General features: G+C 41.3%; 1 protein-coding gene across 2 annotated transcripts in view; it reads right to left on the bottom strand.

Moving 5' to 3' along the window:
* Positions 1-15507, bottom strand: part of Ndnf (neuron derived neurotrophic factor) — a 34106-nt gene extending 18599 nt beyond the window's left edge. Inside the window, exon 1 of one of the 2 annotated variants that reach the window (XM_021165797.1) lies at positions 14993-15507. The gene's annotated coding sequence lies outside the window, so the exon portion shown is untranslated. Of the gene's footprint in view, positions 1-14658; positions 14731-14992 lie in introns of those variants that run through there. The other variant, XM_029478294.1, reaches the window with a different exon arrangement.
* Between the last annotated feature and the right edge of the window lie 2444 nt (positions 15508-17951).

Raw genomic sequence — 17951 nt, 5'->3', positions numbered from 1 at the left:
AACAATCAATATATATATATATATATATATATATATATATATATATATATATATATATATAAACAAAGCAGTCCCAGCTTGAGGAAACACACAGTACAGGCTGTGCGATGACACAGGGATCCATAGGACTTTCTAGAACTAGATTTTCACTGAGGAAGTAGATGGCTGCCTCATAGAGTGGAAGGGACCAAATGCTATCAGGGCCAGGGATAGAAAAGGAGCAATGGGCTGCCTCATGGAATGGCAACGCAGTGAGGAGATGGAGTGGGAAACCAGGGGTCCCTTTGTATGCTTTGTAGTAGATCCAGGTGCTTACTAAGCTCTGCTGGACTGAGTTACCTAATGGGCTAGCTAATGGTCCCTCTATACGGAGATGTGCTGGTCTTGCTGGGCCTTCTGGGCTAGTTTCTGGACTCTCTGCCTTGAGATGGACTGTTCTTGTGGGCCTCATGGGTTGAATACTGAATCCCTTCCACTGAGACGTACATTACACTAGTCTTGTTTGTGAGTGGGAATACAATGACAGAATAACAGAAAAACTATAGCAGGAAAGAAGAGTCTACAAAAACACACGGACTCTTCTCTCTTCTCCTCCGCAAGTAACAACCTTAAATCTTCACCTACTTCCTCTCAAATTCAGGTAATCTGTGTCACTTTCTCAAAAGACCATAAACATTCTAGTCTCCAGAAAGAAGGTATTTAAATTATCCAACTTCAAAGATATTCCTGTTTGTAGGACAAACCTGGTTTTTGAAAATTGCTTTGGTGATTCTCCAGCTGTGTCTGCTACACACATGGGCCGCATCTTCCATAATGCTTTGATCAAAGAAAGCTTTTATAATCCAGCTCCTAGTGGTGTAATTAAAAGCAAGCCCCACCAACAAGAAGAAGCTGCTTTAGAACAGCAAGCATGGGAGAACCACAGTGCTCAGTGGGAAGCTGGCCAAGCACGGCTTGGGTACAGAGACCTCCCTAAGATCTGGCTGAGGAATCCTGAAACAGCAACGAGCAATTCTTGTGAAGTGTTTGCACCTGTCAGGCTTCCACTGTGCTGAGAGATACAAAGAACAAGAATTACATTGGCTTAATATGCCTATTCCAGAGAGCAATGGGGCCTGAAAGGAAAATGGACCCACCAAAGGGGCTGGATAACATAGGGATAGTGGGTCTTCCAGGCTCTGAGGTCAGAGAGGACATCTGTGAGGATGAGCATCTCAGCAGGGGTCTTAATAAAGGCTAAAGAGGAAGCTATGCAGAACTGGGGACTTCTTTCAACAGAGCAGACCCTGAGGAATACAAGCAGCACAGTCGTTGGTCTCTCAGGGCTTACATTTAGGGATCTGTCCATATTTGTGTTAATTGCAACTACCAGTCAAGAAAGAAGGGTATCACGTGACAAAAATTTTCCCAGGGAGACACTATACACACATGAGAGGGAGCCATGACAGACCTAAGTTCAGATACCACCAACTTGATGGTCCAATGAGTTTTATTGGGGTTGCTTACAGGAATATGGGTAAGGGGTTACTTACAGGAGCTGAAGGGACAGCTTCATCATCAAAGCTCACCCCAGCATGAATGACAGCCAGCAAAGCTGGGAACCTGGAGCACACTGCATAGCCTGCAGGCACCTCAACAGGTTAGAGTATCCTTTCTAGGTGCCTTGGTTGTCTCAACCTATTGCAGGTAGCTTGGATGGTTTGTACTTCTTTCCAGCACCTTTTCAGGTCTGAGTGTCCTTTGTAGTTTAGCCTCTCTGAGAATCTTCTTTGCAGCTCAGCTTCCATCCATCTGAATGGGACTCTCAGCCTTTATTGCTTCCTGTGGCAGGAGGAAGCCTACTGAATCTGGTCAGTTTCATGGACTTCCTGGAGTAATTTTGAGTTACTTAACTTCTGGCTTAAGGAGTTTTCCTGCCTGATGGAATGTTTCACTCTTGGAGGAAATGTTTTCCTAACTGTTATAATAGGTAACAGGGCCAGGAAAACAGGTCCTAGCTCAGGTCAGGTGAGGAATGATGGGTTGGAGCCAAAGCGAGAGTAGACACAGTGGCTTCAGGGTCCATTATCATACATATTAGAAGAAGAGGGACTTCCCAACTCATCCCAAGGACCAAAAGGAAAGGCAGATGAGACTGCAGTGTAGTAACATCAAGATGTACTGGCAAGGGCATTCTACTTAAAGGAGTCGTTTAAAATGGCAGAGCTATTGCAACAGTACAAGGATGCCTTCCAACCTACTGGAGCCAAGCACAAAAACAGCTCTAGAGACTCCAGGAGTCCCTTAGGATGGTAGCAAGGTGCTGCTCACTCGTATGGTTTCTTATCCTCGTCCTCTCTGTACAGTGTCAGTAAACCAGTTTGTGTTTGTTAGGTTCCTATTTTTAGTCCCCCACCCCAGGGGGAGGGTGCTCCAAAAACACATAAGGCAGAATCAGTCTTTTGCAGAAACCAGAATTTGATTCTTATTGTCCTGTCCCATCTCATTGGAACTGTACAGATTTTATATGTATTTTGTCCCTATAAAAGTGCTCTTCATAAGACTTAAGGACACAAGTTTATAAGCATAACTTTCTTTTTAATTTATCTTGACTTCCTTAAATGGTTATTTTTAGTTTGCTTGCACAAAATAGGCATGGAATAAATATTTTCTGAATTATAGTGTCTGCTTCTGAAATGCTAATATCAAAGACCAAAGCAATCTAGACAGTCTTCTATCAGAAAAACCCCAAAAGTTTCTAGCATGCAAAACGAATTTAGGGATGGCAGCTTGCTACAGCTTCTCAGCTCAATCTGAGCTTTAGACCCATGTTCACTCTGATCACACAACAGTGGAAAATGGCATAGTGGTTACCTCTCCAAGCGAGGCTCCAGAGTCAGACAAACAGGGAAGTCCACTCATACATTTTTACTGACAACCATCTTAAATTTTGTTTGTACACATGAGATCCCCAGGTATTCAACAGTTAATAATGCTAATCACAGAGCACAGCATCAAGCTGATGCTCATAGCATTTTAGGAATACATAAATTAATGAAAATGAGAATATTGAAATGGGCTCCTTACTAAATAGGATTATTTCATCAAGTAGTAACATGAGCTGAAGAGAAAAAAAGGGAATGTGTGCTTTTGACAAGTTTAAAACTGACAAATGTATAACAGGTTGTTATAAGAAACTTCAGTAGTTTGGAAGCATATCTTTAGTGTTTTGAGGTATATATCAAAAGGGCAGCCATTGGCAAGGCTGCTGTGGTCAGAGGGCCATGAAGAAGATGACCCAGATATGTGCTGCAAAGACGTGTCTTTTCTCGTAAAGAACATAGAAATATTCTGCCAGGGAATATAGCACTATTTACTTGGAGAGGAGCTTTTCTTTTCCTTTGAAAATTCTGATCTGAGGAAAGAAGTGTCGTATTCTCAAACTAGCAGACACAAATCAACTTGGTTTAGCAGGTCCGAGATGTGTCCTCAGACTGGCCCTGAAATGTAAGGCTGCTGTAACTCCTGGGATGCACTAAATACTCAGGTTATAGATGGTTTTTGGCCCTCTGAATCTTTTGATTTTCATGAATTTTTATTTTGAAACTTTCAAACCATTAATATCTACCATCTTGTGTCTTGTTATGTAAAAAAAAAGAAATTTGAAAACAATAATTGTTAAATATGTGTTTTTCTTTTATAGAAGTCCAGCCCCTTTTCCCAAACAAAGACACATTTTGGAAAGATGAGATAATGTCCTCCAAGGAGGAAGTTCCTGGCCTCTAGTCATTTAGAGAACCTAGTGTGAACACGGCTCTTTTACTTTCTCTATTTAGCTCTCTCATCTAGCTCATGTCTCCACATCTCATGTGAACTCCTTCCACATTTTGTTTTCCCATCAATATAAGAACAAAATCTCCTACAGATAGCTGATTTAAGTCTGGGCCTGTTCTGTGTTGTTTTCCATCTTTCTCTATCGTGCAATTTATACTGTTCACTCACGTTTGGAGAGCTCAAAGCCTGCCAAAGCAAAGTGAAAAAGAAAAGAAAAGAAAGAGTGGCTGAACATATGGTAAGAAGGTGAAGAAGAGCTGGCTAATCTTCCATCTCTTGAACTTGAGTGTATCTCTGAACCTTAGTCTTACATTCCTCGTCTACTATGGAGACCAATGCACCTCATTAAACATGAGTGTTTTAAATTAAAGACTTTCTCGATTTACGTACATATTATGTAAGGTATCTGCTTAGACAAGCGGCACAAATGCAGTCTTTTTTCACACACTGGGGACTGGGGAAGAAACCTAGGGCTTTATTGATACTAGGGATGTTCTATACCACTGAGCTATAGTCAGTGTCAAACTGGATTAAATAATAAAAGATGTGTTTATAACATACTTTTCAAACCACAGGTGGGGAAGGAGTTTCAAAGGCTAACTGATCTATCTTTACTGACTTAACTGTCAGGTAAATGGCTTCACCTACATCTGTGTTTTCAAGCTTACAGCCTAGGCTCTCACTCAGCCCACAGAATGGAGGTGATACATGGCCTTATTTTTCCAAAGGAAAAAGAAAATTCCCCTAAAGAAAATTTAACTTGGGTTTAAAAACTTTTATGCACTTAAAGTGTTCTTTCAAATTTAGTTTCAAAAAAATCTATTGCTTGAGAATTTCATATATGCAACTATTAGATTTTGCCATCCCACCCCCTCCATCTCTCCCTTCTGGGTCTTCCCATTCTTCTCCCCAATTCTTTAAGTCCACTAAGTTCATTCATGTTACCAGTATACTGCTGGAATATGGGTTGCATGGCAGGAGTCCACATCTGAAATAAACTAATTTTCCCTCTCCCAGCAACTATCAATTGCCAATAGCTTTTGATATTGGGGAGGAGTTGGGTGAGTGCCCCACCACCACTGATGCTGGAATTTTAACTGACTTGATCTTGTGGAGTTTTAGGGCATTCAGTCACACCTGATGTGAGTTTGTGTCTTGCAACATTCCTCTCCTGACCAAAGACACTGGTTTCACATAGGTCCTCTATTATCCCTGACCCTTGCAATATTCCAAAAATCTTTGTCTATGGTGTTCTTAATCCTTGAGGGTGGAGCAAATGATACAAATATTCCATTTAGGAATAGGCACTTCACAGTCTCTTATTCTCTGCATTATGACCAATTGTAAGTCTATGAAACAATGGCCATATACTGCAAAAGAAAGCATCTGTGATGAAGGTTAAGAGCTGCACTAATTTATGGGTATAAAGATAAACATTTAGGATAGAGTTGACTACTATGTCCATTTAGCTAAATAATGGTAGTGAGTGCTTTTCTGGGTCTATGGCCTATCCAGGCACAGGTTCTTGGCCTACTTAAAATACATCCACAGGCTCCATTTTCTGCAGCAAGCCTTAAATCTAGTTGGAAAGTGGTAAGTCACTCCTTTATTTGTGACACTATGGTACCAATAGAAAAATCTTGCCAGGGCTACTTATTATCAGCGCTTGCATAGATCACAGTTAACTGATAACGTTTCTCCTGCTGTAGCACCTTCCAGCACTATGAAAACGTATCTAGTAAAGATGAAGCTACCAGGTCAACAGCAGCCTGATTTTTTCTGTGTCCCAGGACTCAAATCTATGGTGGCTTCAACAATAGGGTCTTACTATGGAGTACTGGAGAGTAACCAAGAGCAACATAGTAACCTGTCTGTGTTGTCCTGGGAAGTCTGTTCACTGGTTAACAACTTGAAGGGAAGGAAATTATACATAGCACTGGGCTTCTTGTTGGATAGCATATGGCATTTGGGAGAGGCATTATCCTCTCAAATAGAGAGTCCCTTTATTTAAACTCTTCTTTAATGTCTGTGTACAATTTCATCCATGTTTTTTGATATAATTTTTTTCAATCTTAGAACTGACCTCTCTTTGGTTCTTGTGACTGAACAACACTATAGTTAACAGAAAAAAAAAACCTGCTGACCAACTAAATACAATTAGGTTGGAAGAAGTTGTATTTTTGTTTACAGTTACTAAAGATAATTTAAATATTTCAGGATTGTAGACTACATGTTTCAAATAAATGTCTAGCTCATTTTTCTAATCCCACCTTTTCGCATTCATTTCTACTAAAAAAATTCATTTTATTTCTTTGCTCCCTGATGAATTCTAAAGTATTTGAATATCTTTGTCAATTATACATAAATACATACATATGTATTACGTATATATACATACTTACTTACATAAAGAAACACAGAGAACAGACTCAAAAAAAATCACATACCTGGCAGTACTCATGTACACGGTTACATAATGAAACAGAGAGGACAGACTCAAAAATTAGCAGTCTGGCAGTACTCGATACCCAGAAACTTCCAGCGCTTGTCAGTGAGAGGCAAGAGGAGGCAGAAAAGACTAAAGAGCAAGCCTGCAAGAATCAATTTCCCAAACACGAGTGGATTAACAGCACTAAAACTTGGTGTGCTTTCTTTGACAGAGCAGCATGTGTAAAGACTTATTTGCTTCGATGTTGGGTAGAGGATGTTGAAAATTATGTCAGAATGCACTGTTGGAGGTGGGTACCCCATTTTACTTTAAGTTGATTTCCCCTAACAAAAAAAGGATAACTTTCTAGAAAGACAGGTGTGGACCAACATTTGTCTATTCACCTTCTTCTGTGCTATTTGGAACGAGAATGGCTGGTTTGTTTGTTTGTTTGTTTGTTTTACAAATTAAAGATGAACTTAAACATAAGCAGTTAAATTTTTTTCCTTCAAAATATTTAATAAATCATCCCCTAAAACAAACAAAAACATTTAGTAGACATCACACCACTGTGATCTTGCAAACTAAATTGGGAATATATTTTTTAAATGTTTTATTTGTATTTATTTCTGTGTAGGGGGGAGGGTGGGGTGTACACATGTCACTAACACACGTGAAGGTTAGAGAACACCTTGCTAAATTTCATCCTCTCCTTTCACTGTGTGGGTCCCAAGAATTAGCACCCAGGTCGTCAGGCTTTATAAGAAAATAACATTCCTGAGTCAATAAATAAAGGGGGGGGGAATCCAAATTTTATCTATGCAAATTAACTTGGTCATTAATTTCAATTCAAATTTGTAGAATTTTAAAAATCAACTATGTTCTTGACCCAAAGATTTAGTGCTATGTTTAAAAGTTCCTGTGAGTTTATGTGTCTTCATTGAGCTGAGGCCTCAGAAGTCATATTAGCAGGAGGATGTTATGAAAGTCAAGGGGCGTGGAAATGTTTCATAAAAAAAAAATCTTATCTACAACACTACTAATGTTAATGGGAAAAAACTATTTTAAACTATGTTTAAAATTCAAAATAAAGCAACAACTTTAATGTCAGTTAATAACTGATAACTTTGTGGAAACCAAATTTTCAAGGAAACGTTCAAAATGCAACACTGCATGAAAAACTGGGAAGTGGTTTTAAACTGTAATATACATATTTTTTTGCTTATGTACTATGATTTCCAGTTTTGTGTTTTAATGGTGTGTGTGTGTGTGTGTGTGTGTGTGTGTGAGAGAGAGAGAGAGAGAGAGAGAGAGTTTCTCATGCTTTTTTTCTTATTTGTTTTGTTTCACTCTGGTTTTTGTTGTTTTTTTGTTTGTTTGTTTTGCCTGTTTTTCTTCTAGAGTGAGAAAGTTGGGTAGGTGGAGAGGTGGGGAGGATCTGGGAGGAGATGAGAGAAGAGAAACTGTGATCAGAATGAAGGGCATCATTAATTTAATGAGGGTAGAGACCAAGCATGAGGCCATTGTATTTGTATGTGTGACCCGTGAAGATGGCCTTAGCTATAATTTTTGTTAAAATACAAGAGACAGAATTATTAGAAAAGGAAACTACAGGAAAGATAGGTTACTCAGAAAGAAAGAAAAAAGAAAGAAAGAAAGAAAGAGAGAAGAGGAGAAGAGAAGAGAAGAGAAGAGAAGAGAAGAGAAGAGAAGAGAAGAGAAGAGAAGAGAAGAGAAGAGAAGAGGCTTTAGGACATGCATGTATATATAATATACATCTATATATATCTATATCTATATATATATATATATATATATATATATAGATAGATAGATAGATAGATATACACATATGCACATTTTGTTATATTGGTCTCTTTTCTATTTGGCTTTATCTTTTAAGATCTTAGCTTATAATTTTTATATTTATAATTATAATTTTACTGTTACTGCTGCAGAATTTTTAGTTTTATAGAAGACCCTGAAAAATAAATTTCCTTTTAAATTAGTAAAAAAAAAAAAAAGTCTTTTTCCTGTCAGTACCACTTTGGTAACAGCAGGGACACTTCTCTCACATCTCTACCTCTTAGCTCATTTGTTACGGGAGAATCCTGCTACCAATGCTGTTGGTGTTGATAGTTATTTAAGAAGCTGTTTCATTTTTCCGTTAAAAACATTAAATTTTCATAGCAGATTTCCACAAACTTTGAATAGTCACCAATAAATCTTTTAGAAGGAAGCAAAGGAATAAAAATAACCAAAACCAGTTGCCCAGCAGGGAGCCAAACTCTGCCCCTGATCTCTGTCACCACTGTGACAATAAATGTCTCTTCAATTAGTTGGTCCACAAATGTCAGAATCTATCCCAACCCAAATCTTTTGATAAAGAAGTCTGGTGCATGTTTACACTGAATGACACTGACCAGCACACTGCAGTTAGAGCTACGGGAAGACATGCAATCACACAGAGCTGTGTCTCTTCCATTGGAACTGTACTTACTATATGGGATTTTTTTAACTGAAGTTTAAAGCAAAGATGTATTGTGTATGTCTATATTGTGCAAATTGACTTGTATAATAACGTGAGTTCAACTCGGGGATCATCATCAGTATCCCAAGATGTATAAGGAGGTTGTGGATTGTGTTTTACCACAATATTCTATACACTGTAACTATTCATTTTCCAACAGTCTCTTGACACTTGCTTCATCTAAGCAGGACAGACTACCAATCCTAATCAAATAGGCCTTTTAAAGTTAGCACTACTTCTCAAACATATCTGCTGCCAGTAAATAGAAAAACACTTAATATCTTTGCCAGTGATTTGAATATCACTCAAGTATAACACTTTGTTCACTCATTGTGTTATAATTTAAAAGTGGGCACGGTCTTTGCTAAAACAAGATGAAATAATATTCTACAGTTTGTTTTCATTATGAGCTCAGAGATTACTGTTCATTTTATAAAAAGAAAACTTCAGCTGGGCCTGGCATGGCAGTACGCGCCCTTAATCTCAGCACTTCTGAGGCAGACTCAGATGGGTCCCTGTGAGTTTGTAGAACAGCCTGCTCTATATAGCAAATTTAGGTCAGTAAGAGCAACAAAGTGAGACTCTGTCTTGAAAACAAAACAAAACAAGCAAAAGTAACAACAACAACAAAAAGAAAAAAGAAAACGAAAGAGAAGAAAAAATGTTAAACTTCTTGTTTCATTTTAGCTCCATCTTTGTAGACAAGGCCACAAAGCCATTTAGGGACATTACCAGAAGTATTGACTTCCAGTTGTGGATAAAATGTATACTTAAATATGTCTATTTTTTTTACTGTGCCTTTAAACTGTAGTCTGTGTTTCAGACATGGCATCAGGAAAACAGCATTCACCTGGAGTCCTCTTGGAGCAAATGACAGGATCTTCACTGCACTTCAGTCCATCTCCACTGTCTGTGACACTAGCAGGCAGTATTGCAGTTAGGAAGCAGGTGTACATGCCTGTACCACACTTAATTGCAGGGTTGTAATTTAGCCATGTTTAAAAGTTTCCATGCTGCATGTGTTCAAGTATTTCACTTTAGTGAGTTAATGTCTATTCATGCATAATCAAAATTTGAAGACCTTCCAATCTTTACTAACCTGAAATATAAATGAAAATATCTAATAAAAGTTGTTTATTAAAAAAAAGCAAATAAAATGTCTTTTACCATTATCAACCAACAAAAGGGCCACATATTATTTCAAAGAAAACTAAAGTAGATGTTTGATAAGTTAACTATATACATTTTACCACTTTGTGGGGTATAAAATGTTTCTTGCCCTCAGGATATAAAGTAAATAAATTACTTAATAAAAGAAAATAAAAATAAAGGATATACTTGTTAAAGAGGTTTTATATGTGAGTCTAATACACTTCAGAAAAATATATAAAATGGTAAATACATGCCATTCAAATTTGCAGTAGGAATAAAAAACAACAAATAAACTAAAATTATTCACCAATTACCTAAAATCTATTTCCAAAAGGTGGAAGTAATAACAGGATTTAATCCTGAGCTCTTCGTGCTTTTGTTACAGCACTGAGGACCACAGGTTTAAAGTGAAGCTTAGATGGAGCCTTGCTCCGTGAGCTCCTTAGCAACAGTGGCATTGTTGCCAGGCCCAGTGTTCAGCGGTGCTCTACGCAGACCTGTTCCTTCATCCTAACAGGATGAGCACACAGAGCTATGCTTCCCCTTTCTCTGCACCCATCAAATGTTCTACTCTTAATTTCTAAAGGGCAAAAGAAGCATTTTTTTAATTTGTGACATCTATGTTATCATATACAATTTATGCTTTTCAAATCTTTCAGAAGAGTGATATTTGTGGAGTTGGTCTTGGCAGCTTTTTTATTAGCCTGGAAAGGAAGAGGAAAGATACTGGTCTGGTGTCTCCGAATTTGGTGTTGAAGAGGTGAGCAGGCCCCTATGGACCTCTTTGCAAGTGCCAGGTGATATCTTCGATGAGTTAAAAGATATGTGAATGTGCACAAACACACTGCAATACTGTGCTCCACACTCTGAGGTTATGGTCTATGTACTACTGTGTAGTACAGTAAACTACTGAATTTCCTGAATTTAGACTTCTTCCTAGATGGAAATCAACCAAGGAATTTGACTCTATACATCTGGCTATTTTATTTGTCTTTTTAAATCACTTTTAATATATAGGGGGAAAAATAAAAACTATCTGGGCTCCAGAGCATAAAACACAGAGTACTTTTATCAGTATTTATTTTATGAGTATGAAACTTTAGTCCACACATACGTATACACACCACATATGTGACTCCTGCCCTCAGAGGTCAAAAGAAGGCATTGAATTCCATGGACAAGGAATCACAGACAGTTGTGAGCCACTAGATGGGTTCTGGAATCTGAAACCCGGTCCTCTGCCAGATCAACAAGTGTTCTTAGTCACTGAGACTTCTCTCTAGCCTTCATATAGAGTGCTTATTAAGGGAATAATTAAATACTGGGAGAGTTGTGCTTTAAAATTAGTTTTGAAGCCACTGTTTTGTGTTGTTAGTTTTTAAGCAACTCATCTGTGCTGTGTCTACTAACCAGGGAATGAGCCAACAGAGGATGGACAAATTATATGTTTTAGAATAATCACTCCAAAATAACTGAGAGAACATAGAGATAAATCAGTGGCATGACGTAGTGTTAGTTGTGCTTGCAATTGAAGCAGTACAGGAACTGTGCATGTATGTTCTTCCTGGTGCTTAGCAGGGACTGTTCTGTAACTGTGTGCTTCTGGGGCTCACAGTTCCTTCAATAAGACATGACAAGAAAACAGTGAGAAAATGAACACTTATGAGAAAGCATCAACCATCTCATCACAGGGAAACTGATGATGAGACACAACAATAATAGAATCCGTGCAATTATGTGGGATTCACATGGCATTCACGTTTTCTGGTAATTACTCAAAATCTGTTCTTATGTTAATCTGAAAAGCTTTCATTCTCACCATAGTGAGTTGATACAGCCAGCTTTAAAACAGATAGAGCATTCTGACCTCTGGTTAGAGGCACAATAGAACTGCTAAGAAACCAACACTGAGACCTTTCTTACATTGCACATAATTTGTTAGAGCTTTAAAATACATGGTTTTCCCCCACCACAAGCAGAGTCTACTTCATAAGTCCATATGAGAAAGCCTAAAGTCAGAAAGGCCAAATTTATGATGTCACTGGAAAGTCACATGAAGATTACATGAAGATGGCCTGTTTTGTCTGCTTGGGATGTTACGTTCCCTTGCACCACATGATAAAATTATGATGTGAGTTTTTTTCTCTCTAAGATTCATAGTTTATCACATGGATGCTAAGACCCAGTACAAGTAAAATAAAAGCCAGGCATCCCTTGTTCATACAAGGATGGTTTGCAATTACACATTTTGTTACATCTTCAGAGATAAAAGCTGTGTGTTCAAGTGATTAAAGGATGCTTTTATTTCTACTTAAATAAATGCATAATAAAGCACATATAATTCATAACAATTTAGGCCCATTACAGGGGTCTAGCTTCTTTTTTATATGGTTACTAATTAAAAGAGTATTTCTGCCTGATTCTTTGACATAAAAGTTTAATGAATAAAAGATTCTGATATAAAAATGAAAATAGGAACACAAAGTTGCAAGCTGTTGGGTTTCAAGTGTATGATGAAGATTAAGGACAGTCAGGAAAGAGCTATGCAGAGAAGAAATGGACAATGGCTCTAAGTGACGAAGAGGAGTTTTAAAGTTTCTCTCTCTCTCTCTCTCTCTCTCTCTCTCTCTCTCTCTCTCTCTCTCTCTCTCTCTTGTGTGTGTGTGTGTGTGTGTGTGTGTGTGTCTGTCCACCACTTGTACATGAGTATGCAGGCACTGAAGTGCAGGTGCCAACCACAGCTGGATTTGCAGGGAGAGGGGGGATTGTGAGTTGATCTCTGTAGCTGCTGGACTAGAACTGATACCCTTTGCAAGAGCATTAAAAGCTCTTAACCTTTGAGACATCACTCCAACCCTTGGAAGAAGAGCTTTTGATGGAAATTTGAAACACTACTAATCTCTAAATTGGTGGTTGGGGGGGGCACATTCCCAGTTGTTCCACCATCTCCCCAATTGGAATGTAATTTCACAAGAGTAGCTTTTAGCAAATGAGTGATAAGATATTTTAATATAATCCTGAATATAGGTTTAGATTGAAAATGGGAATTGGGACCATAATTAATTATGTTGCCAAGTTTTTTAAACTCTGAAAAGTCAAAGCGATGAAAATGACATTTCATAGGGTTGCAGACCTCTACAACATCCCAAGTTAAAACTGGTAAAACGACAGTATCTTTTTTGACAGTTTGATTAATCCCATATGCGGAATGAGTGTGCGGAATGAATACAGTTGTGGTGTTGGCCCTTTCAGAAACCACTGTAATAAGAGACTGACATAAAACCAAGTGAGTGTAAACACTGACTTGAGCTGGGGTGATGGCCTTATTAGCACTCTTAATACTTAAAAATGAATAATAATAAATACCGAAGGTCCCCAGCACACTCTGCTTAGAATGCGCATTGCCTCTTGCATCCATCAATCACTCTTTCAGGATAATAAAGCAATTCAAACACAGCATCCAATCCTCAGCAACTGCTCCCTCGGGAGGGAGCGATGTTTTATCTGTTTTATCTCCACTTCTTTGAGCTCGCAGAGGATTTTACTTGCTTAAAATGGTTCAGGAAATGCAGTGGGTGTCCTATTTATTACCATTGATTACCCCCCCTCCAAGTGTCTCAAAGGCACTTAGAAACCCCGAAGGAGGAGATGGGGAGGTGTGGAGACCCCCTTCTCAAAAACAAAACAAAACAAGAAAACAAAAAACAAAAAACGAAAAAGCGGGCCACAAAGCAAGTAGGGGGAGGGGTAGAGAGAAAAGGAGGTTATGTGTTGGAGACCCCTCAGCTCAAGGCAAATAAACAAATAAAGCATTCCTTGGAATTTAGCGGGACTAAAAGAAGTAAACAAACCGCAACCCCAAGTTACTTAAAAGAACTCTGTTTAAAAAATATATATGTTTGTGTGTGTGTGTGTGTGTGTGTGTGTGTGTGTGTGTGTGTGAGTGAGTGTGTGTGTAAACCAGAGACTTTTAAAGGTTTATTCTCCCACTCCAGGTCTTGGTTTCAGGGAGCTAACGGTCCCCAGAGCAGATAATGGACAGCTCCCTGCAGCGACAAGGAGGAGGGTGGTGACCTGTGGGATTGGGGTGAGCCAGCTCTGAGCCACCCTTCTGCAGCTGGAGCGACCGACTTCAAGAATTCTCACACCTCGGCCTGGGACGGGGAAGAGAGTTTGAGAATGAAGCTCGAGCGACAAAATGAAAGAGCGCACCAAATCACAGTTGCGAAGCGCCCGCCTGGGAAGAGCGGAGCGGGTCTGTAAGCTAGCGCTTTAACTCCGGAGGCTCCCTGCCGGCGCGACAAGGAGAAAGGTGGCTCGGACTAGAGAGCTCCAGCTGGCACACACACACACTGGAGAGGTCACCACACAGGGTGGCCGCTGTGGTGGAAGGAGGGTGTCCGGACCTCCGTAGCTACTCTGCTAAGTTTCGGAAAGTGTGAGCGGGACCTAGACCACCCAGCTTAGGGAAGTTTCTTTAAGGATGCTGGTCTGCGTGGCAGAGGACAAATGAGGAGAAAGCGTGGGGTCGCTGGGCTAGTCCCAGAAGATTCCTTCCACCACCGGGCAGCCACCGTCTGCATGGAGCCCACCTCTGTGCTCCACTCCGCGAGTCCTATAAGCTTCGCAGACCCACGCTAGTGCCCCCAAACACCTCCCGCCCCACCACCCAGTCCCGCAGAACGAGCACATATGGAGAAGGAATTTGAACCCGGGGAGAGAAGCAAGAGCTCACCGCCAACCGGCCAAAGTCAGTGCCTAGGCAGGGCTAGGATAAAGCGGGCGGTTCCGGGGATCCACTCCAGCCCGATGCAGCGTGTCTACCTCCCCAGCACTGTCGCTGTCTGCCCACCAAATACATCAGTGACCCAGCCACAGACCGACCAACCCAGTGAGAGCTGCCCACGTCCGTGTTCTAGAGAGTCTCTGGTCGCTCCCTTCCCTGTGTGAGGATACACCTCAACCCCGACCATAAACCAGCCCTTAGATGCAAATGCAGTCGGGCCAGGTCCGCACCGGCGCAAGAAGGCGCCCGGGGAGGTGAGAATTGATTCGATCTTGCTCCTTACCTTAAAGAATTTGTTTTTTCTAGTGGGAAGAAGAAAGTTTAGTTGGTTGGTTTTTTTTTTCTTCCCGGGGGTGTGTGTTGTGCGGAAAAAGCCCAGGTCCGGGGATCCTACCAAGATGTCAAATACCAGGATCCACGAACCAAGGGGACGTGCACGCTAGGGCGAATGTAATGCCCAACTGTCCCAACTTTGTGGCGGGCGCTGCAAACTTCCAACACAAGCAGAAGGCCGGCGACACGCAGCCGCAGAAGTTGCTGCGAAGTGGCACAGACGGTGGCGCCAGCCCGGGGGTCTCAGGACAGCTCTGGCCGGTGCGGGCGCTGAGTGGCGGGAGGATACTGAACGCGCCCGTGGAGCTGGCACTGCCGGACCGGCTGGCTCGCTAAACGCCGGCGCGGGCTGCAGAGGCAGAGCCCGGTGCACCAGCGACAGAGGCGGCGGCTCATACGCGGCTCGCTAAGCTCTGCTCTCTCGCCGCTCCGGGCAAGGAGTGTGCGCTGGCTCCTGGTGTCACTGCAGAGCTTGAGCCTCTGCCCCTCCCAGCCCTCCCGCCGCTGCCCGCTGCCCCGCCTTCCTCTGCCCGCCGCTCCCCCTTCGTGCCTCGCGCCCTCTCTCCCGCTGCGCGCCAGCGTGCAACACACACACACACACACACACACACACACACACACACACACACACACACACGTTCCTTTGCTGCCTCTCTCGCGCATACACTCCGGTCCAACGACCAAGCACTCACACAAGACCCTCGTGGGGCTGCGGTCTGGTGGGGGTTGGGGGTGGTCACAGGACTCATTGCTTTCTTTAGGTCCCTGCTACCGGGGGTGGGGAGAGGGGTGGGAGGGCGCCTTTGAGACCCCCAACAATGATGCACGACTAGACGCTCACGGGGGACCATCTCAGTGTCCAGAAGCCGGGGAGCACAATGGAGAGGAACTCTGAGCTTGGTTAGTGATCCGGAGTGTTCAGTTGGAAGGCTGGAGGTTGGAGGAAGCAAGCGAGCGAGGGAGCGTAGAAGGCGACTCTTGCAGACCGCCTGCCCCAGACTTCACTCTGGAGCGTTTGCCTCTACAAATTCAGCCTCTGGGGCTTGAAACTCAGCTGCTGTTTTAACAATTGAAAAAAATGACCCTACAGGACCAGTGAGGCCCAGCAAAACTTGGAAATCCATTAAAGCTGACTAGGTAATTATGGTAAGAACTTGCTTAATTAGCAACCTGGCCTGAGCTTGGGTGTGTGTATGGAGTAATATTTAGAAATCTCATTTTCGTGACTGAGAACCTAGACTAACAAGTCTCTTTTCCCTTCCTTCCTTCCTTCCTTCCTTCCTTCCTTCCTTCCTCCCTCCCTCCCTCCCTCCCTCCCTCTCTCTCTCTCTCTCTCTCTCTCTCTCTCTCTCTCTCTCTCTCTTTCTTTCTTTCTTTCTTTCTTTCTTTCTTTNCCTCCCTCCCTCTCTCTCTCTCTCTCTCTCTCTCTCTCTCTCTCTCTCTCTCTTTCTTTCTTTCTTTCTTTCTTTCTTTCTTTCTTCAGACTCTGGCTTTTAGGGAATCAAGTTCTAAGAATATACTACACAGGATTCATTAATAGTGTCTGTATTGAAAACATGAAAACACTTATCTACTTCCATTGTCACCAAAGCAAAGATAAGATGAAATTCAACCTTATCGAACCCTCATTTATAACTATAAGCTTTCTGTTAAATGCCTTTGAAAAGCAAGCATCTTACAGAGGGCAGTTCAGCCCACTTTCCAAAGTTCTGCTGCTAGGGGGTCCACTACTACTCTAGGTGAGTTTGTTAAATGCTTCCATGTTGTGACATAGTTTAGTAAAAGCCATAAAAGGCTTAGAAGGTGCTGGGGTATAGATTTCAGTGCAGAACTCTGGAGTATGATGGAGTCCAGGCAAATAAGGATGGGGGAGGGGAAGGAGGAAAGCACTCCGCTGAGAAGTAAATGAAGAGGCTGGAACTTGTCAGAGTACGTGGGTGCCCTGGGAACAGGGAGAAGTTAGGTGTGGCTGCATTGCAGGTGCAGTGAGCAAGGCCTCCCACCCCAGGCTCCAGGCTCAGGGAGGCAGAACTTCTGAAGGTGACTGTTGTTTGGAAAATGATTAAAGTTGTTAAGAGGAAGCGGATCATAAGGTTGGTGTCATTGGGTACACATTTAGAAAGGTCACTCTGATACCTCTTAGGAAGACAAATAAGAGTGACTTAATAGTGAGGAAACTTCTGCAAAGTAGAAACAAAAACAGGTCTCGACCAATGAAGCTGAGAGGCTGGGGCCATTTCAGATACATTTAGAATTTGCTGACAGGGGTTAGTAAGCCCTTATAGGAAGGTGGAAGAAAAGGGTTAATTCTAAGTTTTCTGGGTGGCACAAGACAGACCATGGTGCCACTAGCAAGGAGAAACAATACAAAGAAATAGAGAAAGGTATAGAGATGATAGAAATATACCGGTAGAAATAGATAAATGCATATATATTTGTGTGTATAAATGGTCATGTTTTCTGTTTGTGGAGCAAGGGTGTTGATAATGTCTGAATTCAACATTGTGTTGGCAGCTGGAGAGGGAGGAAGGCTTTTGAGAGAGGTCAGGCTGGAATCTGGGGTTATCAGCATTCAGGTGTTTTATAAGTCTGAGAGGAAGAAGGAAGTAAAAAGACAGGGGAATGATCACGCCAGGACACTAGTCTTACAGAAATAGGGAGAAGAAGAAAAAAGCCTGGCAAAGATAGAGACCATAAAGAAAGCCAAACAAGGAGAGGACAAAGCCAAAGGAGTTAGGGGTTGGTTGGTGACTCTTCTAGGATGTGACAGATGGATCAGTATAATCCAAATGAAATGGGATTTCATTTTTTTAAAAAAAATGGCATAACAGGAAGAGTAATTTTTAAGTTTATAAAATGTTTATTAATTAGTGGTGTGTAGGTGTGTCGTTATGCATGTAGGAATAGTC

Source organism: Mus caroli, chromosome 6 (assembly GCF_900094665.2).
Source record: "Mus caroli chromosome 6, CAROLI_EIJ_v1.1, whole genome shotgun sequence".
Taxonomy (NCBI): domain Eukaryota; kingdom Metazoa; phylum Chordata; class Mammalia; order Rodentia; family Muridae; genus Mus; species Mus caroli.
Note: the sequence above shows the minus strand (reverse complement) of the source record. Positions and strands in the feature narration are given on the sequence as shown.